Source organism: Gambusia affinis, linkage group LG07, assembly GCF_019740435.1.
Source record: "Gambusia affinis linkage group LG07, SWU_Gaff_1.0, whole genome shotgun sequence".
NCBI lineage: Eukaryota > Metazoa > Chordata > Actinopteri > Cyprinodontiformes > Poeciliidae > Gambusia > Gambusia affinis.
In genome coordinates this window covers 8,086,029-8,095,620 of record NC_057874.1, presented here as the reverse complement: position 1 = coordinate 8,095,620, position 9,592 = coordinate 8,086,029, and the positions used below count along the sequence as shown (strand labels likewise).

The 9,592-nt window shown below is 40.2% G+C and overlaps 1 long non-coding RNA gene across 1 annotated transcript; it reads right to left on the bottom strand.

The window, feature by feature from the left end:
- Positions 1-1,845: 1,845 nt before the first annotated feature.
- Positions 1,846-9,170, bottom strand: LOC122834372. The gene is made up of 3 exons (XR_006371187.1): positions 8,940-9,170; positions 8,791-8,834; positions 1,846-1,973 (listed from the first exon to the last, which is right to left on the bottom strand). It is a non-coding gene; the product is annotated as an uncharacterized LOC122834372 (long non-coding RNA).
- Between the last annotated feature and the right edge of the window lie 422 nt (positions 9,171-9,592).

Here is a 9,592-nt window from a genome sequence, read left to right as displayed (position 1 = left end):
GTCAAAGACATGGGTCACGATGTTTACAAAGGCGACTTTTAATCCAATCACAGCATCCCCGTGGCTTTTATTTCCTGTTTCATGGGATTAAAAATGAAATGAAATATATTAAACAAATTAATTTACAGCTGAAAACACTTTTTTTTTCTGTTTTAAAGGGATGGGTTGAAACGCTAAAGAAATCTACAAAGGTAATTACTGGTCAAAGAAGCAAATTAGTTCCTGAGGCTTAATATTACGATTTATATTTCAGAAGACAGAACGATGTGAGTCAAACAAACAAAGATACTTCACAAAGTCTCACTTCTTCTTCATAAAAAAAAAAAGTCCATCATCCCCCATCTGACGCTGAAACACATGTTAACCAGTAAATAATCAGCTGCTCCCTCTTCCTCTCACTACCTCTCTGTGTTTCTGCCTCTGACCTGTTGCGAAGCTTGCCTGAGGGTTTGAATAACTGTCTGGTGCCAGGCTGCCTCCCCCCAGGGCCTTGTGGGAAATGAAGAGGAGGTCAGCAGAGGTGTGTGCGTAAATGTTTCCGAGAGTAGGCGCAGGCTCGTGTGCTTGGGACGGTGTGTGCCTTTGGCTGATGTTCTTTATCGAGTGTAGAGAGGCAGATGGATGGAATGATGGAGAAATGAAAAAACTGTGGCCATGAGAAGAGTCTCTGGAAAAATACATGTGGAGTTTCATATAGGACTTAGAGGTTTTTACAATACGTACGGTTATCACAGTTAGTGATATTTCAAAAGAATCAATACAGAAAAATTGTATTATTTAAAATGACTGTTTCATCAAAGTTGATACAAAAGGCACACAACTTTACACAGCAGTGCTGCTGAAACACAGACTGTCCTCTGCCTTGGCTAATCCCTAGGCTAAGAGCTAATCAAAACAGTGAGCTGCTGCTGCTGGAAATATGACACTCTGTTAACATGGCAAAGACCCTTTATGGCCGTCTTTAGTTTTGTAAGCAAAGCCAAAACCGAAAGTGTTGTTCATCAGTTTCTATGAAACAAATCGGAAAAGCCGAAAGAAGCTAGCAACTGGAATTAAGCCCAGATGCTAGCTGCTAGCAGTACAACCAACGCTCTGTTGAGTTTCCCCACTGTGAAGTCTGCATGGTGCAACTACTGAAGTACAAGTTGACCAAGGCACATAAAACTACCAAATAAATAAGGTCCCAAGATGAATCCCTCTCTCCTGCTCTATTTAGTTCTCTCATTAATTGTAAAGGAATTAGCAGCAAATGTGGCTAATAATGTAAGGAGTAATCATTAACAAAAGGTGGAAGCTGACTATAGGAGCAGAAACTACAGTCAGAAACAGTAGCAAAATACTCTAGTTGGTCCAAGAAATAAGATGAAAAATGACCAGAAACAGAAATTGAACTGCTGCAGTTTCAGTGTATTAGCAGCATGGTGACAGGCAAACGGAAGCACAGAGATAAACACAGCAATAAAATGTAGTTCCTGCAGAATTTAAGCCGAGGTATATTGTTCCAAAAAAGGATATTAACATTTCTACTAAGCGCTATGTTGTCTACTATTTTTCAATACTGGGATATTAGAGTTTGAAACAAAGCATTGTGACAACCTAACTTGGACCTCTACTAAAATAATTTTAGAGTCACCAACAGAAAATAGGTGTTGATATGAATCAGGTGATTTTTAGCTGGAATTTCTTTAGTTGGAAATTAAAAAAAATCCAATCTCTCTCTGACTAATGTATGCGTCATGGTGAAAACCACAACACTGCTCAGTGTGGAGAATCCTACTGAGTGAAGAACTCTTTCAAAGGAAACTAAACATTTGTCACAAGACATTAATTTGTACTTGCCTGGAGGATGTTTCATCAACCTGGCGAAGGAACAAATTGACCTGGAGATGACTTTAGCAGATACCAGGAAGACTGGACGTATTAGTGAGTTTGCTGTTCTTGCACATCCACACTCTGCAGTGTGGAAGTTTCTCCTGAGCAAAGAAGACAAATGTTAGGTGCTTTTTAAGGATGCAAAGAGGTCAAGACACATCTGGTGTTCAATTGGGCCGAAAGAGAGAGTTAGCCTTTGAGCAGATAACAGGAAGGTTGAATGCATTGAATGTTAATTAAGCATACATAAATATGTCTACCACATACAAATACTGTTGTGCTGAGTACTGTATCCTGGTTTAGGATTAAAGCAAAATTATCCTCTTGATTGTGTTTTTTCCCCCCTTACTTAGAAAAATTAGATCAGACCCTCATCTATCCCCCACTCACTCTTCTGGTGTGGATGTTTGGTTACTGTAAAAAAATAAAATAAAACTGAATTGGCGTATGTTATTCCTTCTTATACTTCCACTGTGTTGGAAGTTCAATTGTACAATGTAAGTGTAACTTGCCTGCCCAAATAAAAGATTAAATAAAAAAATATTAAAACTGACCAGTGCATCTCTAAGTTAACTGTACTTCACTACAAATAAAGTTTTGATACTAAGTTTCTCCAACACCGTTTTTTGACTTGCTTTGGTATCAGTTACATAACATGGACAAGGTGCAGTAGCTGCCCGAAGCCAGTCTTTCTCTGGAGAACACCTCAGACACACAGGCAGATAAAAGAGAGGTCAGCACCGGGACGAACCTCTTACAAGCCTGGTCAGGGCTGGAGTGGGGCCAGCATGCCTGGGTGGCAATGCCTGCACCCCCAGAAAGAACCAGTCTGGTTGTGATTTGGTCCGGCAGACACTAAAGACACAGTAGAGTCTTCCTTGATTTACTTTTTCTGCTCTGAGCATGCTTTGGCTAACATGGGTCAGGAAGGGGTAACGGGGAGGTCATAGGGGGCTCCAGTTGACTGTGGCCTAAGGGGGGATCCTGGGGAGGCATAGCAGTGTGATAACGGGTGTGTGTGTATGTGTGCGGATGTGTGTGTGGGGGGTATCCCTAAGGAGTGTAACCCCTCCCAAATCAAAACAAACAAACAGAGCAGTGCTCTGATCTAATCTGACTCTAAAGCCTTGCAAACAGGCTGCCTGGAGCAGCTACCGCTCCCAACTGCAGCTTCTATTGTCTTTTCCTCCAGAGCAACCGGAGCAATGCAGTTATTTCATTTTTTGTACCTTGTGAGTTATCGATGAAAACGGACCGAGACCCATTCACATTACTGCGGTGACAAATTGAAGCGTGAGTTCAGACACAGGCGCTCCCTTTGTGTACAGAGGCTGTAACAACAAGAGTTTACTGATAGGGGATCATGTTTGTGCACATTACCAGGGATCAGTGAAACTATGAAAATTATTTCACAGTTTACAGCCCCGATCGAGTCGTGGCGTTTGCCCCGTTGGAGCCTGACCCCAAACATTCCCTTCCTTGCCTCTGTGTTTTGAAGCTTTTGCCGTAGTTCAGACAGTAGACTAAACTTCTCACCGTCTAACTGCAACATCAACACAACGGCAAACAAACCCCTCCTCCGCGAGCCGGGTCCGCCGCCAATCCCCGCGCGGCGCTCTGTCAGCTGACTGGTGAGAAAAGATAAGGGGGGAGATTAGACCAATCAGGGGGTCAGGCTGAGGTTATCACAACCACTCTAAAACTAAAACAGATTGGGGAGAGGAGAGGTGGGGGGCAGTCCGGCATCTACTGTCAAGTCTCATATCAGGAGGCCGTGTGTTGCCCTGCCCTGCTGGACTGGGAGGATGTCAGACTTAGTTTGGGTTAGAAGTTTCTGGGTCAGGCTGATGTTAGCAAAACACAGCGTGGATAAGCTGGTCCCGGACCCACGATACGACACATGATAAGGTTTCTACGTCTCACACAGTGGCTGTCCCGTAAGAGTATACACACATTGTTGAAGTCTCCAAATTGTTTTTGTGCTTTTGCCATGGATGCCTCCGTCAAAGCTGTCCGTCTTTTCATTTATTAACCGAGCTATGAAACTACAACGTCCTAATTCCTTTTGCTTTGGGCTGATGATGGAAAACTGTTGAATAATTACATCTGATAAATCAAAACTTGCATTCAAAATCACTCCTGTCGTCTGTCAGTCTGGTCGTGCTTTTCTTCCCCCCTCGCTCTGTCTATTTTTGCATAATTGTTTGCTTATTTTTTTCATTATCTCAACATCTGGAATCCAACTCCCCGCAGTGATAAACACTAGGCCCCTCTCAGTCTCTTTCTCCGCCCTTCTCCCTCTCCGGCTCCTTGCACCTAGATGCGATGGAATGGTGATTAACGGCGGCGTGGCAGGAGGACACAAGGCTTTTCGTCACGACGGAAAAACAAACAAACACAACTGGTGGGATGAAATGGTGGAAATATGTACAGAATCTTATCACAGATGCTAATTGTTTCCGTGTGCGAGGGGAGGGGGACGGGCGGCGGAGGAGAGAAGCGGAGCACGCGAGGGAGGGAAAGAGGAACTTGAGAATATCCTCCCGGTGCCTTTGGCCTGCGCCTGACTTCAGAGCTAAGCCTCTCTCAGGAGAAGGTCAACACTGGGTTCAACTTTTCACCTCTGCAGTTGGAGAGATGCGCCGAATACCGAGGATTACACCAAAGCGCGCTGCAATGTCACCTCGTCCCCTGGTGCTTTGCAAACCTATCAGGACGTGGCCATCTGAGACGAGCAGACCAGCAAAACCACAGCATAAAATAATATGGTTTCTATAGAAAAATGCATACCGCTACGGTTAAATTACATCTCCTTCCAAAAGTATTCATACTTCTTGAATATTTGTGCAACAAATAATCCTAAAGCCCTAAATAAAATCCAAAGACATGCTTTAAAAGGCACCTAATTAGTAAATAGAGTCTACCTGTGAGTTAGCTAATCTAATTATAAACAGTGTTGTGTTAGCTGTTTGGTGGCGGCCTCAGAGTTTTGTTAGAAAATATTAAAGACCAAGCATCACAAAGAAAACCAAGGAACAAACATAACAGGTGATAGATGAAGCTTAACACAGAGTCAGGTTCTAAGATAATATGCCAACCTTCAAACTTCTCATGAAGCATTTCTTGCCATCTGAAATGCTAGATAGTTTTGCCACAACTGCAAACCTATCAAGATGTGGCCATTTGAAGTTGACAAGCCAAGCAAAGAGAGGATCAGATGCAACCAGGGGATCAGACAAGACCAAAATTCAAATTTTTTTCTCTAAATGCAAAGCACTGTTTGACTCATAACTAACAACCGCACTGTCCCCATGGTGGAAGTAGCATTATGCTGTGGCAATGCTTTTGATCAGAGGGGGCAGGGAGGATGGTCACCATTGATAGGAAGGTGGATGGAGCTAAAAATGGGGCAATCCTGGAAGAAAATCTATTAGAGGCTGCAAAAGATTTGAGATTTGTGTGGAGGTTAATCTCACAGGAGGACAACAATGCAAATCATACAACCTGAGCTGCAATGTAGTCTGTAACATAAGAGAATGTTCATGTATAACAATAAACGCCCAGACCTAAATCCAATTCAAAATTTTTGGCAAGGCTTGAAAATTGCTGCTCATAGTTCCTCTCCACCTAGCATGACTGAGCTTGAGCTATTGTGTACAAAAGAATGGGCAAAGCTGGTAGAAACATACCCCAGAAGACATGCAGCTGTTATTGTTTTGACTAAAGGAGGCTGCACACAACACTTCTAAGTTTTTTTATTTTATTTTTTATTTTCAATTTTCCTTCCCGCTTCACATTCATGTGCTATTTTGTGTTGCTCTACCAGTCAAAATCCAAATGAAACACATTAAAGTTTGGTTTAATGTGTTTTTAAAGAAAGTGTGGAAAATTACAAAGTGTGTTATTGTTTTTGCCTGGTTCTTATAACTTTAACATATTCAGAAAAAATGAATTACGATAATAAATTTCAAATTCTAACTTTGGGAAGTGTAACCACATTTCAGCAAACCATTTGTGTCATTTTTATGTTTGCAGTTTTTTGTTATTTTTCTTTCCTTTTTTATTTTTACAAACAAAATCTAAATTCCATTTTAAAAATATTTTAGTAGCTTTGCACCTATGTAGTAAATGCAACATAATAGATATGTGACACCCTCGAATGACAAATGTGAACAGAGAACTTTGCCCAAGAAGGAAAAATGTGCAGCCTGGTCTCGGATGTCTGCGTGTGGGTGCAACAATGTAATCAACGGTCAGGTGTCACTGAACTGATGGACAAACGGACAGACCGACAGGCGGCCGGCTGGCGTCAGCAGCCACACGCCTGTCACGACACACTGCACGGCAAGAGGCTGCATACCGCAGCACCCACACTGCGTTCACACAATGAGCGCTCAGTGCCCCGCATCACGCACCAGCGGCAGCAGCAATGTGAAATATTCATACAGGGACAAAAGGTAGAGAGACGTGCGGGTTGGGAGGCAAAAACTCACAGACAGGAAGCTGGAGGAGAAAGTTTGAAAACTGTCAAACTGTAACTTAGAAAAGAAGAACTGACATGAAATAATATAATGTAACAACATTGATATTTTAAGGAAAACTTCCCTGCAGGAGGAGGGACAATTTTGGCTTATTTATGGCTTTTTGTTCGTTCTTAAAAAAAATTTAATAACATAAAAAAAAATTTAAAAAGTGTGTTGGGGGTAGGGAGGATAGTGCAAATATTAAGGTGCAAATATGTATTTGTTTCATAGTTAATAAAGTAACAATTTTTCATTAATTAGCCAGACAGGGACTATTTCGACAAGGAAATATTAGAGACAGTAACTGCATAACTTTGAGCTAATACTTGGTTGTTACATTGACAATATCAAATTGAGGCTATCCTTCAGACTTCATGAGGCTGTTATCAGGGTAAGAGTAGACAGCCAAAAATAGCTTGATAAATATTAAATATGACCAACATGTGATGCTGATCTAATGTTTAATCAAGACAGTCTATAAAAATTGTTTAATAATGAACTCAGAAGTTTGTCTAAAATGTAATTTCCAAGGTTAGTTACTGCAGTAAGGTAACTCATTTAATGGCATAAAATATTTTTTTTTGTAATTTGAATAAAACAAGCCAATGCAGTCAATCCAGTCGGCAGGACCTTCACGATTCCAGCGGCAATGGCAGAAATTGGATTAACAGCTCTCTCACGCCCTCTGCTGGACAAGCAGGAGACTTACATGTAGGTCCTCCCATAAAACAATCATCCACTCATCCTTTAAGTTCAGACTGACTTTTTTTTCTGGTTTCCAATATTGCTGGGGTTAAGAGTGTGTTCAGCAAACAATAATATCACTCATGTGTGAAGAGGCTGCCATTTTCTACAACAGAGCCCAAACTTATTACAGTGGGGGGCCCTCTGAAGTTGGCCCCCGACACCCAGAGCCTGTCCACATCTGCTGTTAATCAGCAAGGCTTGCAAAAACACCAGCATACAAGGAGAGAGATGCACACAGTCAAACACTTCTGCACAGAGCCACCCGCCCCTCACCACCACCACAAAATCCCTCTCAACTCCTGAACTTCCGACATGACTGAGGTTAACACACTTGCCCTGTGTCTACTAAAGCTCACACATCGCTATGAAATAGGAGCGGGGAGTACAAGGAGTTTCCTCATACATGCACACACATAATAGATTTTAGTTAATAGTTAAAGTTGGTGAAGTACTTCCGAGTGTCGTCGGAGTTTTGGTGAGATGGAAATAAATATCGGTAGTCAATATCAGTTTTATATATCAGACTGATACCGATATGAATGACTGATATTGGCAGATATCGATGTTAGTGCCGGTATATCATGCATCCCTACTTTCCCGTCATGGTTTGGTTCAATCAAAAGGAACAAATGAAAAGTCGCCACAATAAAACTGATTGGACAAATAGTTTACATGGCTATAGCCACTGATTGGATTCATGTTGTAGCCTACAACAATGCTGGATTTGGACTTGGATGATTTTTCTCCGGTATCAGGGATGTCTACAGTCAGATTCATGTTGTTTCGGGTGAGTTCTTCAGTTAAGTGCAGAGCAAGCTGTTGCAGGCACTAACAAAAAGTTTTGCTTGTTTTTCCACTGCAGATGAATGAAAATCCTTAATATTCCCGATCAGAATTTAATGAGGGAGGTCCTGCCACCTTTTAAAGTTGTACCACAAAATGTTGAATCGGGCAATTAGTTCCTAATCTAGACATTCTCCATGTATTCAGGTATAAATTGGCGCTGTATAAGTTCAGTAAATGTGAATCAAATTTATATGGCTCTAGAAAATATTTTCTGTTCAAATGCTTTTACTATTACACCCCTAAATGTCCTTAATCTGATTCATGTTCTCAGTGTTTGAAATGTTAAAGTTCTCAGAGGATGGTGGGAACATGTGTGGTCAAAAGGAATAACTTAGAAAATGATTGGTTAGTCACAGTTAATGTTTATCACATTTTTCAGCAACAGTAAAAATTTCTTGATATTGAGAAGCCCTAAATGTGTGTATATATATATATATATATATATATATATATATATATATATATATATGTGTGTGTGTGTGTGTGTGTGTGTGTGTGTGTGTGTGTGTGTGTGTGTGTGTTAATAAACAAAAATATGCTAAAACCTTTTAATATTTCAATTTTCTGAGAAACTGAATTTTGTGTCAGTAACTGTAAGCCATAAACACCCAAACTAACTGAATTAAGAGGCTTAAAATATATCGCTCTGTGTATTGAATATAACTTGAGGTTACTTTTTGAATTATTTAAATAAGGTAATTCAAGCTCGTCTCTAAATATTGTCCATATTAATATTAATAATCTTGTATTTTACCTCCTTAAGTGTAGCAATGTATTTATTAAACCACTGAAAAAAACATACCTGTTTTTCCTGTTCAATCAGCAGCGGGTGTGCCAGAGGACCACCTGTTAAACAATTCACCTTCCTCGCATTACTACTTAATTAAAGGCTACAATCAGAAATATCCCAATAATAAGACAATACAAATATTTCGGGTAAAATTAACTTACTTTTCCGCAGAAGTGTCTTTAAGGAACGGTTCATTTGTCAACGCTATTACGGTGCAACAGCTACCTAGCTAGCTCATATAAAGCTAATTTAACATTTAGTTTAACTTTAACTTAAGGGCTTTGCTAAAATATTTAGATGTAGCACTCGGTTTCTGTCGGCTTTTTTTTTTGTTAAAACAAAAACAACCTTATAAACGTCATACACTCAACATCCGCATTTTCCGTCATCTGCTTAAATAAATGTGAGCACGAATTAGCTTTGCCTCACTTCTGCCCCTTGTGGAATATATACGCAACTCACTTTCTGCTTTTTGAAATAGTTGAGAAAGGAAATAGCAGCAACGGCCTGAATTTTAGTACTTAAAAGAAAACTGTAATTTTTTATCAATTTATGATTGTAGTGTGAACACAAGACCTAAGTATTTGTTAATTTCAGTCAGAAGTGGTAAAAATGGGTTTATAAACCATTAATCACTGAAGTAGATAAAGGCAGACACCGTTTTAGAGAAGAACCTTGTCTTCACAGCTGTATATATTGCCCACAAGTTGCAGACGAATAATTTATGTTTCATTGTAAAATGGATTAAACACAAATGAATTCCACACTTTGAAGACTTTTATTTGTTAGTAGGAAGGGCATAGTGACGACAAAG